Source organism: Eleutherodactylus coqui, chromosome 6, assembly GCF_035609145.1.
Source record: "Eleutherodactylus coqui strain aEleCoq1 chromosome 6, aEleCoq1.hap1, whole genome shotgun sequence".
In the NCBI taxonomy this organism is placed as follows: Eukaryota; Metazoa; Chordata; class Amphibia; order Anura; family Eleutherodactylidae; genus Eleutherodactylus; species Eleutherodactylus coqui.
The window spans coordinates 179,975,130-179,995,615 of NC_089842.1; the positions used below are offsets into that span (position 1 = coordinate 179,975,130).

Genomic DNA, 20,486 nt, shown 5'->3' on the forward strand with positions numbered 1-20,486 from the left:
CTGGCTAAGTTCCATCCACCGCCATGTACTATCTTGGCGTGTATTCGCGTATTAAATGCCAGGATAGAACATGCTGTGATTTTTCTTGCACGCATATTTTGCGCAATTCGTGTGAGCGACAATATGCTGCCTATGGAAGATTGGTGCAGTGGTTTCCACATGCAAAACACTCATGAAATACACTACCCCGACACACTCCTGAGAGAATGGCGTCAAAAGAGAGAATGGCGTCAAAAGAAAGCACATTGATTTTCATTGTCACTGTTTACACTTGAGTATGTTTATTGCGTTCCATTTTACCACGTATTACGCGCGTACAGCCCTATTTTTTTTCCTTTGGGTGTGTTTGGAACGCAGTACATACGCAATTACATTTTATATGTGCAGCATTTTGTACGCATGTTACTAAGACGTGAGAAGTTCAGGTCAGGAGATCTGTGTCCGGTGGGTGTGCTCTTCCGTATTAATAGCAAAAAAACGGAGGCCAAAGTATGGCAGTGTGTCACCGCCCTAAGGGCTGATGCCCACAGCCATATGCGTAAAACGTCCCCCTGCATTTACGCAAGCCTATGGAGTTCAAATGCACACTGATAGGTCATGCTGCGATCGCAGATCTCATGAAAAACTAGGCTCATGCGAACAGACCCATTGAAATCGATGGGTTCTATTCACTGTGTATTACCCGTATGTGCTTAATATGCTGGGCAAATACGCTAGTGTTTAGCTTATTTTACAGGGAAAAAAAGAATTTGTTATCTGACTTCTGGCTGGCCAAAAATAATCAGTAGTGTTCCGAAAACCTTTATTTATAGAGGCAAAATATATGGTTTTGAAAGGATCTGCTCATCCAAGAAGGAGCGTGGCAATGATATTGCAAATGTGCCATTAGTGACACTATATAAGTGCTAATTGTGTTTAGAAAGAATAAAGAACTCCGCAAAGAAAATGCTGGCCATGGAATTGGGAGGTAATGTCCCCCTTTAAACCCCATAGTAAAGTTTTCTTCGGTTTCCCCCTGGTGGTGAATGTATGAGTTACGTCCGCAGGATGCGGAGTTGTGAATGCCAGGGGTAATCTGACGTAAACTCTGTCTGCGCCTTTTCGGAGGGAGTGGGCAGCAGGGGTTGGTGCGATGTCTGATAAATTGTGTGTAATGAGCGATGGCTGTCACTTCAGAACTCACAATCTTCTGCATAGTTGTAAGATGAGAATTCCCTGCAGGAGCTTTCTGCCAGGTGATATCTTCGCACAAGATGGTATGACGGGCTTGTTTACTCTGGGGAAATGTGCCAGTAACACAGGCCGTCTGCCACCGGCCAAAGGTCATCCGTCCTAGGATCCGCACCGCACTCTTCTAGCAGGCATGTAGCTGCAAATAGCACTAAGTGAGTGCAAAATGTCCATACTTACTGCTTCGCTGAAGTGTTGTGGTTTAAGTGGTGAATAGCTAGATGTCTTGTCTGCTGATAAATGAATTTGGGTTGGGTATATCAGGACAAACTAGAGAGGTTTAGGAATAGATTTGCTGTAACAGCATTTATTAAAGATATATTGTGGTAGTGTGGTGGGATCCAAATTGCTCTCCACATTGATGTGCACTATCCTACCAAAAGTAATAGGACTCCTGGCCAAGAATGAAAAGTAGTATTTATTTACAGATGTTAATTATTAGTCGGTCTCCTTTAAGCCCTAATGACACTGGATACTCCCCATGGTATACTTTCTACTAACGTCGGATTCCCTTCAGCTGGTATTTCCCTCCATTCATCCTGCAAATGTCTGGCAAGTTCTCTCAAATAAGATGGATGCTGTTCATATTTCCTGACCTGAAATTGCAGTTCATCACAAAGCTGTAGAGTAGGTTTTAGGTTGGGACTCTGTGAAGCCCGTCCAATTGTGGAACAGCCATATCCTCAAACCACTGTAAAGAAGTGTTGGATTTGTGACAGTGTGTTGTATTGTTGGAAGCATTAGGCTGCATGTCCACGGGCAATAAATCGCCGGCGGATCACGCTGTGTGAAGCTTTCCATAGCCTTGCTATAGAAAGCGCAGCTATGATTCTCCGCTCACGGGATCTAGACCGCGGCATGCTGCAATTCTCCGCGGTCATCCTGTCTGTTAGATGGGCTCACCGCATAGACCTGACAGCGTTCCCCCTTGGCCCCAGCGGTGGAATATCGCTGGCGATATTCCATCACGACTGTGGACAGGGGGCCTTGCTGACCATTCCTAGAGTAATCCGCTGTACTTAACTATTGGCACAATACACTAGAGCAAAAAGTGTTCCCCAGGCTCCTTTACACTCAGGTACATTCATCTGATTTGAAGATGGAGCAGCGTGATTCGTAGCTCTAGAATACATTCCATTGCTAAAACTGTCCAATGACCACGTTCCTTGCACCATGCATCTTTGAGAGAACTTGTCAGATGTTTGCAGACTGAATGGAGGGAAAAAACAGCTGAAGTTTATCAAACGTTCGTAGAAAGTATGCCACGGAGAGCATCAATGTCAGTAGGGCCAAAGGAGCCCCACTAAGTAGTAACATATGGAAATATAACTTTTTATGCTTGCTCAGGTGTCCAATTACTTTTGGTAGGACACGGTAGCTTCCACTCTTTTAACCAATTATGTCACATTTCACATCAGTGTCCATATCTTTGTGATAATCGGAAAGCAAAAAAACAAGTAGGGTCATGAGCACAACCCCTGTCCATGTGGGTGCCATGTAGAGCAGGACCTCTCTGTTAAAGGGGTTGTCCCGCGGCAGCAAGTGGGTCTATACACTTCTGTATGGCCATATTAATGCACTTTGTAATATACATTGTGCATTAATTATGAGCCATACAGAAGTTATCAAAAGTTTTTCACTTACCTGTTCCGTTGCTGGCGTCCTCGTCTCCATGGTTGCCGTCTAATTTTCGCCGTCTAATGGCCAAATTAGACGTGCTTGCGCAGTCCGGGTCTTCTTATCTTCTCCGTGTAGCTCCGCCCCGTCAGGTGCCGATTCCAGCCAATCAGGAGGCTGGAATCGGCAATGGACCGCACAGAAGAGCTGCGGTCCACGGAGGGAGAAGATGCCGGCGGCCATCTTCAGCCGGTAAGTAAGAAGTCACCGGAGCGCGGGGATTCAGGTAAGCGCTGTGCGGATTTTTCTTTAGGTCCCTGCATCGGGGTTGTCTCGCGCCGAACGGGGGGGTTGAAAAAAAAAACAACCTGTTTCGGCGCGGGACAACCCCTTTAAGGGCTAATGCCCACGAACAGATTTTTGCCGACAAACGGAAATTTACTGTGGCATGTTCTATTTCCCGGGGATTTACGCCGCTGGAGGTCTTCATTAATATAGTATTCATGGAGACCGCGGAAAACGCACGATCGCTAGCGACGTGTTTTGTTTACTACCGTGGTACTCCCGCAGCAGAATTCCGTGACGGCCGTGGGCATGAGCCCTTAAGTAAAGAGTTGACTTCTGCTCTAGAGCAATGCCACCATGTAGTGCTTTGTTGGCGTTGACTTGCATGTGCTATATAATACCACGTATCTCCATACAGCTTTCCATGTTTGATATCCTCTTACCACAATGTTCCCAAGGCAATATCTGACCATCTCCATCAGATGGTGGATGTTAGGTATTCTGCTTGTCTGAACACTCATAGTATTTTGGAGAGGATTACATGGCTGACAGCCTCTTATCTCCAAGGGCATCAATGCAGGGAGCATGGAACCAATCCTTGGAGTTTCTCGACCATTTGCACGAAAAGCAAAAAAAAAAAGCGACAGCCGCGCTACATCCGTTTTTTGGAGTTGAGCATCATTCGTTGTTGGTAGCGGTGTGTGGTACCTGCATGATAAACTGTGTCACCTATGACTTATTCATGACTGCTGTGTGTCGGTGCCTGGCTTATCAGACGCACTTTAGCCTTGGAAGTGATCTCTACTATTCATGGCGTTGTGATTAATTCATTGACTAATTCCTTGGCACATTCACTGCTGCTATTTAAAGATTTCTCCTATCTAAAATTCTCTAATGCTGGATATAGGCTTTTTCTTTCCTTTTTTTTCCCCTTTGGAGTGACCCAGATTAGCAGCAGCTAAAAATGTTACTAGTTATTTCTGGCATATTGTATTGGGAGGATGGCAACAATGACACTGCAGAGAATAGGGAGGTACAGCCCCCCCCCCCCCATAATTGTAAAGGAAAAACAACCTGTGTGTGGCCCTTTACAATATTTACATGGGGGATTACGCATCACTTATGGGCAGTATATAACAGATCTCTCTGCTACAAATCCAAAGGCTTTATAATCCACCTCCCCAGTTAAGGCCTTATTTACACGGGTGAGTGTAGGCTTGGTCAGTGATAAAGGGGATGGTTGATTGCGAGTGTCTGCGTTTTACATTACTCTTTAATTCAGGGTTTGAGTTTTGATGCACGAGTGTAACATGAATTTCATCAGTTTTCCACAAACGTGAAAAAAGGAAGGTAGCTCAACTGACACTCATTTGAGTCAATGGGTGCATTAAAAAATAGGAATAATAAATAAATATAGCCTTTTTATTTATTTTTGACACAGCTGCAGTTGAATGGGTGGTTCTGGTCTGAGAATCACACAGAATGGGACATACTACAGTATTTTATTTATTTTTTGCATTGACCATTGGTCCATTTTAAAAATAGCACATGAATTCACACATTAAACTTAAAGGGCTTGCCTCGCGGCAAAAGCGAAAAAAAAAAATGTTTTCACTTACCCCCGCATTCTGCCCTGTTAAAAAGAAAGCATAGGTTAGTTTTTAAAGAGCACATTGCACTTACCTGCATCAGCGTTCTGCAGCTTCTTCTATTCTTCTTTTAAAGATGGCGCCGCTGGTCTTCTCCCACGGTGCACCGCGGGTCTTCTCCCACGGTGCACTGCGGGTCTTCTCCCATGGTGCACCGTGGATTTTCTTCTCCTTCTTTGCGTTCCATTGCCGATTCCAGCCTCCTGATTGGCTGGAATCGGCACACGTGATGGGGCGGAGCTACGATGACGACGCGGTGAGCAGCTCTCCGGCACGAGCTGCCCCATTCACCAGGCAGAAGACCGCACAGCGCAAGCGCGTCTAAAAAAGCAAGAAGCCAGCGAAATTAGACGGAGCCATGGAGACGGGGACGCCAGCAACGGAGCAGGTAAGTGAATAACTTCTGTATGGCTCATATTTAATGCATGATGTACATTACAAAGTGCATTAATATGGCCATACAGAAGTGCTGAACCCCACTTGCTTTCGCGAGACAACCCCTTTAATGGGTCTGCATTCTGTCATAAAGGCGTTGCACCATTGTCAAAAAACAGAAGGGGGGGGATTTTTGCCTGTCTTTAGCACCCTGTGACAGAGCTGAACGGCTCCTGCTGCCACATCCTTGTTCCCCTTTGCTGACAGCCAACAGATTTCAGGTGACCAAGGCAGCCGGTCAGAGGCCACAACATCCCTGTCCAGACTCCTGTCATCAGTACTCTCATCTAGGAGTTCGCGATGGTGACGCTGCAACCTCTGATTGGTTCAGGATGGGGCAGCTGGAGCTACTCAGCTGTGTCCTGGGGACCAAAGACAGGCGGGCGTTCTTTATTTTAGCTCATGTCCAGCCGTTAACATTTTATTTTTTTGACATCCAATTTAATAGTTGTCTGATGCTTGATTGGTGAAACGGGGTGCTATTCAAAACCTTAGACTCGTACATTTGTGTATTATGGTCCCATACAGGCTCCAAGTTGTACTGAGCCAGAATACAGCCCTCATACCTGTCTGGGGGGTCTTGAATTCATGTTTGTCATGGCATGGTTCCCTGGATACTGTATAATGGGTATAGTCTTCCCTTTATACTCTCCCACATAAGTAATCCTAATGTCTGGTTCAGTAGTTGGCACTGTTGTCTCTCCTGAGCTCGCTGTGAGCACCATTGCTGATATAGGGATCGTATAAATCTCCATACAGATCTGCAGAATATAATTCATGCAATTTTAGAAACCGGAAAATACTAAAAATAAAAATGTACAGTACCACACGGAGCGCCTACGACTTTGGAGTATGGAGTCACAGCATTCGGGTGTTGTGCACACAATGTAGACTTTTTGGGTAGATTTTGAAATTCACATGCCACAAAGGAAAAAAGTTGTGTAGTGTTATCAGAAGTGCTGCTGATTATTTTTATTTTTTCCCATGTACATCATTACCAATCTAATGTCTTGTTTGTAAATTAAATAGGAACTCTGCATACGTCTGTACATTAGAAGCTACTACTAATACTGCGTGCTACCTGCTAGAACAAATGAATCTCTATTTGTATAGCGCCAACTTATTCCGCAGCGCTTAGTTCTAGGCATTCCGGAATATCCACCATCACCAGAGGAAGCTCTGTGAAGACAGAGTCAGCAAGGATTACTTGCGGATATCCAGAGCTGCATTCACATTTTTGCAGGCGTCAGGATACCTTTCAGGCTGTAACCAGGGATCAGAACAAGGGTCTATCTTGTTCTGGGTATTATTGTATCTTGTCACCACCAGAAGATGCAGGCTCCTTCTCAGCCTGGCCACACCCCCAGTTTGTAATTGGCTGCAGGGCTGCCTCCCCCTGCTTGGGCTCTCAAATCCTGGCAGTCACTAAAAGACACACAGGGAAGGCCCTGTGACGGACGGATACAAAGCCGCGGTGGACACTGAGGGAGCGGCATTGTGCACTGGACACCACACCACTGGGTGACGGTGAGAAGGGGGACAGGGAAGCTGTTGGGAAGGCTGGAGGGGAGCCGGGACACTGCAGTAAGAGCGTCCCCCACGGCTCTCTGCTCCGATGTGCGCTGCGAGTGCAGGGAAGGCGCTGTTACGGCTGCATATGAAGTCGCAGTGCCAGCGGCATCGGCCACTGTTCACCACAGCACAGGGTGAGAGTGAGGAAGGGGGGACAGGGAAGCTGTGGGGGGGGGGGAGGCTGGAGGGGAGAGTGGACACTCCTGTAAGACTAGCCGATGTCGCTCACTGTCCGCCGCCGCTGGTCCCACGTGTGCTCGCAGTGCAGGGAGGCCGGCAGGGAAGCAGATGTTGCCGCCGGCTTAAAAGAATTAGCCGCGGTTACTGCCAGGACCTGAGAGCCCAAGCAGGGGGAGGCAGCCCTGCAGCCAAAAACAAACTAGGGGTGTGGCCAGGCTGTCAAGCAGCCTGTATCTTGTCACCACCCACACTTCTGGTGGTGACAAGAAACAATAATACCCAGAACAAGATAATGCAACGTAGTTACAAAGTTAAACCACTCTACTGTAAATTTATTATTTCTATATGCAACATTTAAGGTAAGTAATCTAGGGGGGAAAACAATTGCTTGACAGTTGCAGTATACGCAAATATACTATACCCATCTGTTCTGGGTACACCGCTGCTTGCAATAGACAGGCTTGAGATGCTCGGGCTTGAACTTACCAACATTGTGCCATTATGATCTGAGCCACATTCACATATGCGCTGGAGGTTTGGTTCAGAGCCTCTGCCACAGAAGCTTAGTTTATTATTTATTATTTTTTTTTTTTCTTAATCTGGGAAAATGCCAGACATAATAACTGAACCGCCATGTAGACAATGAGGTCCTTTTGGTTCTGTCATGGTATGGATCTGCTCAGCCAGCGTTTCCTGTTTCCATAACTGAGCAGGAGAACCGAAACCATAGCCCAACTCGGGTGTGAAAGAGGGCTTAGCATATTGTTAATTAGCTGTTGGCTCAACGCAGATCTATGGATTAGACCGGTTTCAGACAGCCGAGAAACTCACAAGATTTGTAAACCCATTGCTTCAATAGCCTGACGAAGGGGGCAAGATATCCCCAAAAGCTTGCTTGCTGTAACATCATGTATTTTTGTTAGCCATTAAAAGGTATCATATCTACAAGATCACTTGGTTTCTCTCACTGAGAACAATCACACATGTTTTCCCATGAAAACGCCTCTCATCCAGGGGTTTCACATGGATTGCGAGGTCGAGACCCGATATCCCCCTCGCCAGTTCTAACTGTGTGTATATCTAAACAGCTGTCGGGGAATGGCGAGTGAGTGTGATTAATCTACAACTGGTGAATGCAGAGGACTCCAGTCTTGTGCAGATCACTATAGACCGTGAATGGAGCAGTGGTCTGCATGTGTGGCCACCACTCCAGTCACACCGTGGACTCCGGATCCCTGTTCTCTTAGGGAGATCGCATTAGTTAGACCCCTGGCAACTCCCTCTTTTTTTCCTTTTGTGCAAAGGTGATAAATATTGTTTATGGGCTAACCTTTTCCATATATCTATCTCAGTAGACATGTGGTAGATGGGGATAGATGGTGGATGAGATCTCTGCTACTAGTTTATATGCTAGGTGTGTGACCCTCTTTAAAGCTGTAGTCACAACATCCTCATCAGTGGGGAGCCCTCCAGCAGTTGGACCCCCGCCTGTGAGGAAGTGACAACAATATGTCATCACTTCCCATGGGAGGGGGAGAACCTGCTGTTACACAATACTTGTAGCTGAAGGGCTGCTCTCTGTTTATGGAGCTGAAGGTATTCATCCCGGTGAATAACTCGGCTGACGGAGAACAATGTGTTACTTGGAGCCATCCAGTCAGAGTAAATATGCCAAATGTCTTGAATTCTATGCTCTTACATTATGCTCTCGTGTTGATGAATGTAATTAGTATCTTATTTTCTTAATAGAAGTATTTCATTAAGTCAACTACAAAAGTTTTATTACGCTATTTTATATATTGTAGCTATAGTTTTGGCAGCTGTTGTGTAGGAGGCTGCTTTGGCATTTTGTTGTAAAACGTAATGAAAGTCTTTGACAAAATAACCTAAGAGTTACCATAAGGGCTCCTGCACACTTGCATTTTCCTTGAGCGTTTTTTTCACGCGATATCGTTGCATTTTTTTTCACGCGATTGTCAATGGGACTTTCTAATGTTAAAAACGCATCGCACAAAAATTGCAAAGCGCAAACTTGCGATGCGTTTTTAACATTAGAAAGTCCCATTGACAATCGCGTGAAAAAAACCTGCAAGAAAAACGTAAGATTCATCACCTGCTTGTATCCCCCTTGACTTCTTCCAAAAGGAATCGCCCAGCATGGGATAGTTACCTTTCTCACGGACTGCTGGCACCCATCCACGAATACAGGGCCGCAGCCGCTGATGATGAAATGTGTGGAAATGCATCTTCAGCATAAAGTGGAACTTCTCCACAAAGAGTTGTTTGTGGCAAACAAATATAGTTCCTCGTCTATTACCAACTTTTAAAAATGTTTTAAATGTGTTCTGCGCTATAATTGGCCTCCTCTCAAACAACCGCTATGTGGAAACCTAGCTAGCTTCTATGTTCAACAGGATTGGAAACGCTCATTAGCTTGATGTATGTGAATAGATGGGAATGGAAAATGGCTGAAGTGTTAGACTTTTATTCTTCGACTCACCCCTTCGAGTGGGCACTGCGTATGATATGCAAGAGAAATAAATCGAAGCATACTCTTTCTCCACGTATCAAATGCAGCCCTTGAATAGGCTACATATGATATGCTGTCTATACGTGTGCGTTGGGAAGGAGCAGCGTTTCGATACGTGTCCCCGTTCTGCACAGCAGGGAATTTAAAGATAAAAAGACACACTGCGCATGTCCGTGACATCATAATCCTGGGCATGCGCAGTGCCAATCGAAACCTGTATGCGACCTCAGGGCGTACGGACTGTAATGCGTACAACGCTACGGGAAACTCGCAGTGTTGAATGCATACGTCTGTGTGAACGAGCCCTTTACAAACAATTATTAAAACTTTTCCCCCACTGTGATTCTGTGTGTGAAATGGATTAATAGCATTTGCAGAAAGGAAAAAAAAAGTAATTGCTATGTGGATGCTTTTTCCTCCTTATGAGAAGTCTTCCTTACAAGTCGTCTTTTGGATATTCGTATCTTACAAGAGAACGTGTGAAGAATTGATCTCCAACGTGGAGATCCAGGCTATAATTCGGGTCACGTCTCAAGGAGCTGGAGATGAGTCAGACCTGTGTCAATGTAAAACATTGTATGACCGTATGGCAGGCAAATGAAATATGTTGTAACTGCAGCGTAATGAAGTCCTAAGATTGTGTAACTAATGGGAGTTGGGACTATGACTTTGACCAGTGCGAAATGCTCATGGATTTATACTGGGCCACTCACATGGGTGAAAACGCGGCATGCACTATTTTGGCACATATTACACGCCAATATAAGCTTATGGGTATTTAACGAATGCAGCAAATACAGTAAGTCCCCTCTTTGCGAACGTTCAAATTCGAACGAGCCTGTTTGCATGTATGATGTAATGCTGAAGCATTACATCATACTGTACAGTGATCGGACTGCATAGGCAGCCATGAGGCTTTTCAGAAGGCCCTCAGCTGCCATGGCAACTCACGATCTTATCGTGGGAGGCCGCACAGGACCCCTGAACGTCGGATGCAGGCTGTTTCTTGCAGCCTTCAACAGCACCGATAAACCACGCCACTCATCGGAGCAGTTAACTCTTTAAAAACCGCTCCTGGAACGGTACCTGTTCGTAAGTAGGGGATTGTACATGCTTATTTGTTGTGTACTGTGCATTATCCACAGGACACATACACCTACATGAGTGAGGGTGCTTTCATATTTGTGCTGGGGATTCTGCTTCCCTGCTACATTCTGGTAGCAGGAAAGGGGATTCCCTGCAGTCGAATGGCTCCTTCTCTGGGCGGAACTGAACAGCGCCAGGCAGACCTTATTGACTATTATAGGATCTGCCCTCTTTACGGCTTTTGGACAAAAGAGAAAGCCCTGCATGTAACACTATTTATTCTGGTATTTTCAGCTGAATCTATGATGGAACCTCCAGCCAGATGTTCCGACACAGATGTGAAACCGTCCTCAGCCCTTAGTGCCTCTTTGGAGGGGAGAGGATTGTGCCTGTGTCTTTTACAACACCTTTATCTCTCCCCCCAAATTACATATTTACACTTGGAACAGAACTTGTTGTGGGTGCCGCTCTGCATTATGTTTGCTGTCAAACAGGTTCTCGAGACAGATCTACACTTCGTCAGTCTCATCCTCCTTGTAACCAGCCTTCTGATAGAAGAACAGATAGTTACAACTTTTAAATGCACCTTTTTTTTATAGGTTAATATTTCAAAATACTCCATAATGGTAAAAGACAATGAAAGTTAACGGCACAAATAATTCTGGTTTATATAGTCTTGTATGCATGGATGGAGACTCTGTAATATATCCCACAGCTTCCCTGTATGGGAGTGGTGCTTAGGAGAGGTATTTGTATAATAGTACCACGAGTGCCCACATCATACCAGCTGCCATGCCCATAAACCTCCCGCAGTGGTGAGAAGATAGTATTCTGATATTGATGATCTACACTCCACTCCTGACATACGTATAGTGCCTTATACACAGTCAAGTCCCATTATTATGACTAACCCGTCCTTTTGACGTTGGCAGCACATAGCCCATGAAGCAAGTGACATGTTGTGGGCTGTCTTGGTGGATATATAGGTTGTGCCATGTCTGCTCACATCACATATAGTTCATTGTTGTCATGGGTAAAAGGGACAATTTATCAGAGTTGTTAAAAAGGGATGATTATTGACTTTCTGGCCAAGGGAGGCAGGATTTCTCAAACCGCGCAACTTCGGAATTGTTTGCATGCTGTTGTGATGAAAGTGTATTGTGAGTCGATGAATAGCACCATTTGGAATAACCGAGGTGAAAACTGCGAGCACCACTTGGGTTTGACTAGAGGTGAACGTCGGCTACCAAAGTGCCCTGGGGCGGACCAATACGCTACAGTGGAGCAGCTGACCACAAAAAGGAACTGGAGGGCTACCAGACGGTTGTCTAAAACAGTTCAGCAGACCCTACTGCGTACGGGGCTCTGAAGCAGATGGATGGTCACTGCACCTATGCTAACAAAGGTGCATCGGAAGAAAGGGCTTCAGTTTGCTCAACAATATCTGAATTGGACCGCCGCTTTTTGGCAAAGGGTTGCCTTCTCCAATAAGTCACGTTTTCTGCTTCATGGAAAGGATGGACGTTGGCATGTGAGGCAAGAAACATCAGAGAACCAACACCCTGCAACCATTGCTGGAAGAACACAAGCTGGTGGCGGCAGCGTTCTGGTCTGGGGTGTTTGTTTTTTTCCGTCGCACTCTCTGGGATGCTCATCTGTGTGGATGGCACTCTGAACTGATTTGGTTATGAATCCATCCTTGCAGACCACGTATGCCCGTACATGCTGTTTGTCTTCTCTGGGGCAGAGCCGGTGGTGCTGGGAAAAATATATTTTAAAAAAATCTGTATTGCGCATATCTGACAGCGGCTCACCACAGCCATTTCCAGTACGGATAAGAGAGGAAAAAGACAGACAGGTACGTGCGGATGCCTGCTGCTGTCTCGGTCGGATTCTAATGTGGAATTCGACCAGTTTGTATGCAGTCAGCCTAAGGCCTCCTGTCCATGGGCAATATTCCATTGCGTTATACGCGGCGATAATCCACACGCAGGTAACGCAACGAACGCTTTCCATAGGATAACTATGGAAAGTGCAGCCCGATGTACAGGAGCGGAAAATCGATATGACTTTCCACTCGCGTATAAAAATCGCGGCATGCGATTATAGGAGGTGGGCGCAAATAACCTTCTACATGGCACTTGTTGAACTAGATTAGCAGAACTTGTCAGTACGGCTGCTCTACAGCCTGATACAGAAAACCCAGGAATGAAACTAACACTTCTCATGCCAGTATCGGTTGTCAGAATGAAGTGGCTTTACTACAAGGAAAAAGAAAAGGATTGAAGGGAAAACCCCTGGGATTAACTAAAAAACCACAGAAGGAATCCCTGCATTTCAGATTACATGAAACCAAGAAGCTAAGCACTTAGTAATTAGGATTTAAAAGCTCTCCCAGCAGAGTGCCTCCAGGTAATGCCCTGCCCACGGGACAGCTGCTCCCTGCCATACAGCAGGACTCCCACAGGGTGCAGAGTTCAGGAGAACACTTCAAAGAGCCAAACTCCCACAACTCAGCTATTTAAAGGCCATTACTTTCTTTAAACCATTAAAGCCAATGTGGGCTTATACTTTTTAGACTTTAAAAAGTCAGCTGATCGGGTTCTGAGCCCAGCTTTTGGCTATGCAAATTGTATAAGTACCTAATGCACACTGTGCACTGCTCTTTGATTGGCCAGCGCTGGTCATGTGAGCAGGTCTGGCCAATCTAAGAGCTGTGCAGTACGTATTTATAAAATTTAGGTGGATATCTTGGATGGCCAAAAACTGAGATCAGATGCATCAAAGTGATAATAGCGGGGAAATATTGACTTCCCTCCCCAGTCACCTTTTAAGTAGATTCAGTTGACAGGTTACATTTCAGCAGCTGCACTCGGGCATAGTGAGGGTATGGTCCCATGAAGTGCGCGGACCACTCCACAGAAGGCTGCGGCTCGCTAATGATAGAAGTGCTTACCGACTATGCATTGTTAATCTTTGGGTGGTTTGAGGCAATCCACAAGTGGTCCGCAAAGGCTGGAAGGGATCTCCGACACATTTTGCTTCCATTCAGTGAGAAACTATTGCTCTTGCATGAAAGGCTGTCTATGTAAAAGGACACCAAGGCCCAATGTCCACTTGAAGGCACAGATTCCATCTGCTGCAGACATGCCTGCAGACATGGACAGGAAAATACATTTTCTTACCTGTCCAGCTCCAGCGCAGATCTCCTCTGTGCTGGCCGGATTTTCTTTCTTTAGCACGGTGGATGTGCCCTGACGCATGCGCAGTGCAACTTTTATTTATTTACTTTTCAAAATCTCCTGCTTTGCATGGCTTCCATTGACTTCAATGGAAGCTGTCCCTATGAGATCTGCAGAAAAACGGCGACATCTTCCTGCGCGTGCAATCCGCATGACGGGGGGTGGGGGGGAGAATCACATCTGCATGCTTTAAATTGTTTTGTGGATTCTAATGCACCCCAATGGGCAGCTTAATTTGCAGATCTCCCATGGACACTGGGCCTAACTACTACATATTACTGTTGTGTAACATGCCAATAAAATGTTACTAGAATTAAAAAATGTATTTAATAATTAAAAAATGTATTTAATAATAACCAGGGCTGTGCTGTCGCTAGAAATATGCCAACTCCGGCTTATATCGCAAGAGAAAATTTTTAATTGTATGTATTTAAATTTAATATTTTTTTTTTTAAATCTAGAGTAATTCAGTGTGGAACTTGGTGCACATTTCCTTTCGTAGGAAAGTTTGGAATATCCTGTGAATACGTTCTAGTCATCTGAGCTCCTGTTTATCAAAAACCTTAATAAAACTAGGATATAGCTTGATTATTTTCTCATAAGGCCGCCTGCAGACGGCCGTGTCGAATCCCCTGCGAGAATTCTAGCAGCGGGACCTGACCCGAGCCCCTGCAGGGACCAGTGCAGCTCTCACCTGATCCCGCAGCTCTGGCTCTATGATGAGCCGGCTGCCACTCAGCCGGCGCATGCGCAGGGAGTGACATCTGCGAGACCCGCACAGAAATAGAACATGCCGCGATTTGTTTTCCGCTTTTATTTTTACGCGGACAAATCACGGCCGTCTGCATAGAATTGCGTTTTGTAATGCAATCCTATGCAGGCGGGCACGGGCGGAATTTTTGCGGGAAATCCCGCCGCGGAGTTTCTGCCCGTGTGCAGGGGGCCTAATGGTGATGAACGCCGATACCACTTTAATATAGTAATAGCTGTCAGAGTGTGTGAAGAGGCACAGGGACTGCATACATAATGTAAGAAGGTGTCAGTAAGTAGGTGTCTATTTACTCAGTGATTTCTATTCTAACCCCCCCACCCCACCCTTTTCCTCTCCTCTTGCTGAAACTTTGATTTTAAGATGTTCTATTTTCTTCATTGCCCGCACTACATATTTGATATTCTGTCAGGACAGAAATCTCTTCTCCAAAAACCTTTCATCTTTTCTAAGCCACACAATATTTCCTGCGACGCCGTCTGTTCTCTCACCTCTGAGAACACTAAATCCGCTCGTATGCTGAATGCTTGGCTGGTATTGTTCATCCTCTATTGTGTGGGCTTCTGGGGATGAGAACCCTTAAAGGTGAGTGTTTTTGGTTTTTTTGTTTTTCTTGTTTTTTTTTTCTCTTTTCTCTATTCAATCCATATGATCCAAGCTAGACGGTTAGGATTTTGCAGTACGTGAGCGTTCACACAGTACGCTGTGTGGTTACATCCAGGGGTTCAGTAACAGGCGCTGACAACAGCGCTGTGACGGAACTCCAGAAGAGAACCGTATGGAACCACTCCCTTTCTTTGTGAGATGGACACCACGTTGGTATCTGTTTTTACAAGGTTTCTGTTTGTTTCCTTTTATATTTGGAGAGCAGAGTAACTTAGTTGGCTATTTTGTACTCTAAATAAAACCTGAAAAGAATGGAAACCTTGGAAAATAGACATAAAGGGGTGTCTGTTTTGCATTGTAAGTGAATGGTTGAGTCGCAGTGCTGTTTTCTGCACCTTTGATTGAACCCCCTAATAATGGAGACCATGCTGCTTCACCTATGTGCTATCTTAGGCTGCACTACTTCATCCATGCACTTTGGAACCTGCTTGCACAGCTAATAGTTAAACATAACGTAGTACAACATGACGTGTTGGCATGGATCTGCCTGCTGTGCTTTAGAGCTGGACATGATTGTCTCCAACACACACACTAGTCCAAGTGTACCTATTGAGTAGGTTCTGTATGTACACTGGTCTCTACCTTCCTGGTAGACTTGCCAGCCAGTCATGAGAGCTTAACCCGTCACCATCCCATGTGAATATGGATCAGAAGCCTATATGGTGTCAGTTGTCATGGATTTTCGATGCAGAATCTGCATCAAAAATGCTATACGAATTCACCTTACGAGTAGGTGCACACTACCCGTAATGTAAATTTCGCCCAAGAGTCTCTCACAGATACTATTCCGTGTGCTGTCCGATGTATATGGACACCCTACCATGCATTGCCGTGTCTTATTTCTCATCTGTGAGAGGGTCAGGAATAGGACAAACTAGGAGTGTTTTTCACATGCACAATGGGTCCATGTGTATATGTCCGATGAGGCTAATAGGTCTGGGTCCATGGAATTACACAGACAGCACATGTTCCCACACCAAAAAATGTGTGCACCTAACCTTAGGCCCAGTTCTCACATCAGTATTGCATCAGTATTTGTAAACCTAAATCAGGTTTGGGCTCTCCAAATTGTAGTGTACTTTTGTTTTTAAACACCTTTTATATATTGCATACATATTCTGCAGCATTGGGGCTCACAATCTAAATTAATGTATTCGTATGTTTTTGGGAGTGTGGGCGAAAACATGCACAAACACAGGAGGAATATACAAACTTCATGCAGATGTTGTCCTCGGTCAAACTTGAACCCTGGACTCCAGCGATGCGAGGCAACATTGATAATCACTTAGCTGCCAGGCCTACAAATACTGATGCAAAATAATGCCATGTGGAAGTGGCCTTGGGCTGGCTGTCCACGGGCGATTTGTCATAGCGTGATAAGCGGCGATAAATCGCACGCGGAGCACGCATGACACACTTTCCATAGGATAACTATGGAAAGTGCAGCCCGATGTACATTAAGATGGGTTCATTGTGGAAATCCTCGGTGACATTAGTGCTCCCCCGCAGCAGAATATCGCTTGCGATATTCCGTCCCGCCCGTGGACACTCAGCCTTAGTGTATCGTCACACATTGCATCCTTGTTGCAGACATTTCTGTGACTGAAAATCTGTTCTTTTATACTCCATCCTACCAAAAGTATTTGGACACTCCTATCAGTAGACTGGATTGTCTTATTGGCACATCATGTGTCCTAGACTACGCTACATAAGATACAGACCTTTGGAAGTGTCAGCTAGTTGGTGTCGGCTATTGCATGCTATATATAAGGGTTGTGCTGCTGCACACAAGTCGTCCATCATTCTGCATCTACAACTATGCAAGGTATGTTCATGGAAAAGGTTTGGCATCGTGTTTGCCAGTAGAGCAAATTCTGATTGTTCTCAGCAAGAGAAACCACGTAATCTTGTAGATATGATACCTTTTTAATGGCTAACAAAAATACAGCATGTTATAGCAATCCTTTTAACCTACTTTGGTTCTTCCACTTGCTTGTGGAATAGAGCTGAAGAATCATGCATTTATATATGCATACATATGAAAAGGCACAGACATGGTATGATTAATTTGCACCTAAAAAAATACCAGAACAGTAGAGGATGTAAAAAAAATGTTATGGTCTCTAAATTGGTGTTAGGGGGTCACCAGGCTAGAGTGTTATCTGTGCTATAGATTTCTCATACTTCCCAGTCACACATGTACCCTCTTGAAAAATTTAGGCCTCTGTTGAAAGTGTCAAAGGTGGTTAGAAACGTGCACTACCATATCCTTCTATTGCTTTGTATTTTGAAATTTCATATGTTCTACATTGTGTCCGTGACTAGAAAAATGCTCCGCCACAGGTAATTCGGTCTTTCTCTCTTTAATTATGACAATGAGACCTTATCCTTGTGTTGAGTTTTTGTCCCGCTTCTCCAACGTAGAGGGCCACCAATAGGACATTTACTGCCATAGGCACGGCTTGATAGGCACTCTGCATAGGCAGCCCTGGGGCCTTTCAGAAGCTCCCTGGCTACCATGGTAACCGACAGAGGCCATATTGGACCCCCGAATGTAGAGTGCAGGCTGATTCTTACAGCCTGCACCCAATCGGTAACAACTCCGATGTGCCACGCTGGTCATCGGAGCTGTTAACCCTTTAAATGCTGCCGTCACAGCTGGATTTAAACAGTAACTGTTCCGATGAGCGGGGTGGCACATTGGAGCTGCTGCAGCCGGGTGCCGGCTGTAAGAAACAGCCTGCACCCGAAGTTATATGGAGCGTGATCCACCGACGATCCCACTCCAGACAAGCATTTGTTCGGATATATGAAGAAATGTACTTCCGAATAGCTTCCTGGAACGGAACCTGTTTGTAAGTAGGGGAGCATCTGTATGAGAAAACTATAGCACAGATAACCCGGCTGGCCTGATGACCCCCCTAACACTAATTCGGAGACTATAAAACTTTCACATCCTTATCAGTGGACTAATTAAGTATTTACTTCTCTACTGTTCTGGTATGTTTTTAGGTGCAAATGAATCCAATCATGTCTGTGCTGTCCGTTTTTTACTTGTGTCTGGGGATTCTGAATAAAGGTATGTCCTTTTCACAAACAAGGATGTGAACGACCTCTTTCATTTACTTATTGCTAAGTGCTGCTAAGTCACTTTATCTATCTGTTAGTAGAAAGTATGTCACAGAGAGTTTCCAAAGTCATTAGGGCCAAACTATTAACATATTTAAATAAATGCTATTATTGATTCTTAAGGCCCTCTTAGACACAACGATTTTCGCTCAAAGCCTTCTTTTGAGCAATAATAGTTGTGTAACTGCACTGACATCGTGCAGTTTTCGTTAAGCCATCGGTGATCGCTGATCTTTCAGCATGCTGAAAGATCAGCGATCAGCTATCAGGAATTCACAGCCGATACTATTGTTTCAGCTGTATCCAGCTCCTTGCACACAGCCGGGGTATGAAGAACACCACTGTCCAGCTGTGTTCTCTATACCCCGCTCGGAGCACTCGGCTGTATAACAGCCGGGCGCTCTGAGCAGAGAATAGCTGGATGCAAAAGACAAGCGGTCCCGCTTGTCTTCTGCATCCCCTGCTTGGAGCACAAGGTGATTGCTCAACGTTTGAGCGATCACCTTGCGCTGTAAAAAGCACACAATGATTATTGTCTAAACCAGCCTTTACTCAGTTTACTTTTGTTAGGATAATTTATGAGAATGTGGTAGTTTCTGCAGCATGTGCTTTTGTTTCTGTAAGGCTCATTCATGTGAATAAGAAGAAATTTCTGAAACCAATCTACCGATCTTTCAATTATACTTTAAAAATGCCATTTCAGCAGTATTAAGGTCACACAGGAGTGGTTGCTATTCAGGGGACACTGTGCCCAACAATTGGTCTACTGTGCCAAGATCAATGTGGCGGTTGGCATTTGTAAAGGCACGGTGGGGGAATTGTCTGGCATTTGCACTTCTGGTTAATTATGGCAGGCCGTTGCACTTATTTATTGGTTGACTTTTTAAATCTATCTACCGTACATGTAGTTTAAGGGGTTGTCTGGTTATCAGACGACCCTGATTCAATAGGGCTGTATGGGTTAAAATCATAAACTGAAACATACTTTCCTTTCTGTGGCTACCGGTATCTAGAGCTGCAGCCTTGCTGTGGTCCCAGTGGTTGGTACAGGTGACATCACAGGTGACTCTGGTGACTGCTGTAGCTACACCGCTCATTCCCCTGGCTTTAGCTCTCACATCCTGAGTGCCATGTTACTGCAGCCTTTCGTTGGTTCTTGAGTCACCCGAGTTCCTGTGATGTCACCTATGACAACAACTACGGGGACCACAGCGCTGGATTGAGGCGGTTGTGGTAAGGATGTTTCATTTTTATTATGTTAACCCATACAGCCCTATTGAAGCTGTATGGGTAACTGGACAACCCCTTTAAAACTATATGTAGATGTAAAGAATAAACTATTATTTTAACCCATACAGAAACCAAACCATTTATTAAGCTTTTTGTAAGTTGGTTGATTTTATTAGAGCAAACACCTTGACCTCAGAGGAAGGATACCGTGAGAGGTTTTTAAGACACTTGATGTCTGCAAATTTGTCTGGCACTTCTCAGCATGTGAAACCTCTCAGAGCCTAACTACAGGAAGTGACAGGTTTGTTGCGCTCTGTGGTTGTGGATGCTGAATCATGGCTTCTTGATGTGACGTTCTGCAACACTTTGGCTTCTTAGGCCGTGGTATTAACCAGGCATTGATGCTTTTTGTGCAATCTCTTAACATATTTCTCCTTCTATTTTCTTCTAAGGAAATGTTTTATGCTGATTGAATCCCTTGATGCTTTGCCTGACTTATGTTTTCAATCCAAGCTGTTGTTTGCCCAAGGTCCTGGAATGATAGATCTGTATGAATGTGTCCTCAAAGCACCTCGGTGCCCTATGAAGAATCTGTGGAAATTGCTGCTTTAATATTAGCCGGTCATAATTGCCACTGCCATCAAGCAGAATTTAAAGGGGTTGGACCACCATTGCAAGTTATTCCCTATTCGCAGGAAAGGGGATAACTCGCTGATTCAAATTGCAAAACACGGACATTGAAAGGCATGAACTTTCAGTTATTCCTTCACATTCACGGGTACGAATTGCGAATTCCGCGAGCAGAAGAACCAATTCAGCATTCTCCATTGTAGGAGGGGGAGCCCCTGGCAATCTAGACCAGTATT

General features: G+C 45.0%; 1 protein-coding gene across 7 annotated transcripts in view; it reads left to right on the top strand.

The window, feature by feature from the left end:
- NUMB (NUMB endocytic adaptor protein) overlaps positions 1–20,486 on the top strand; it is a 127,710-nt gene that overhangs the window by 24,942 nt on the left and 82,282 nt on the right. Inside the window, exon 2 of one of the 7 annotated variants that reach the window (XM_066608350.1) lies at positions 18,274–18,340. The exons of 5 other annotated variants lie outside the window; for them this stretch is intronic. The gene's annotated coding sequence lies outside the window, so the exon portion shown is untranslated. Of the gene's footprint in view, positions 1–8,571; positions 8,631–18,273; positions 18,341–20,486 lie in introns of those variants that run through there. One more of the 7 variants, XM_066608351.1, reaches the window with a different exon arrangement.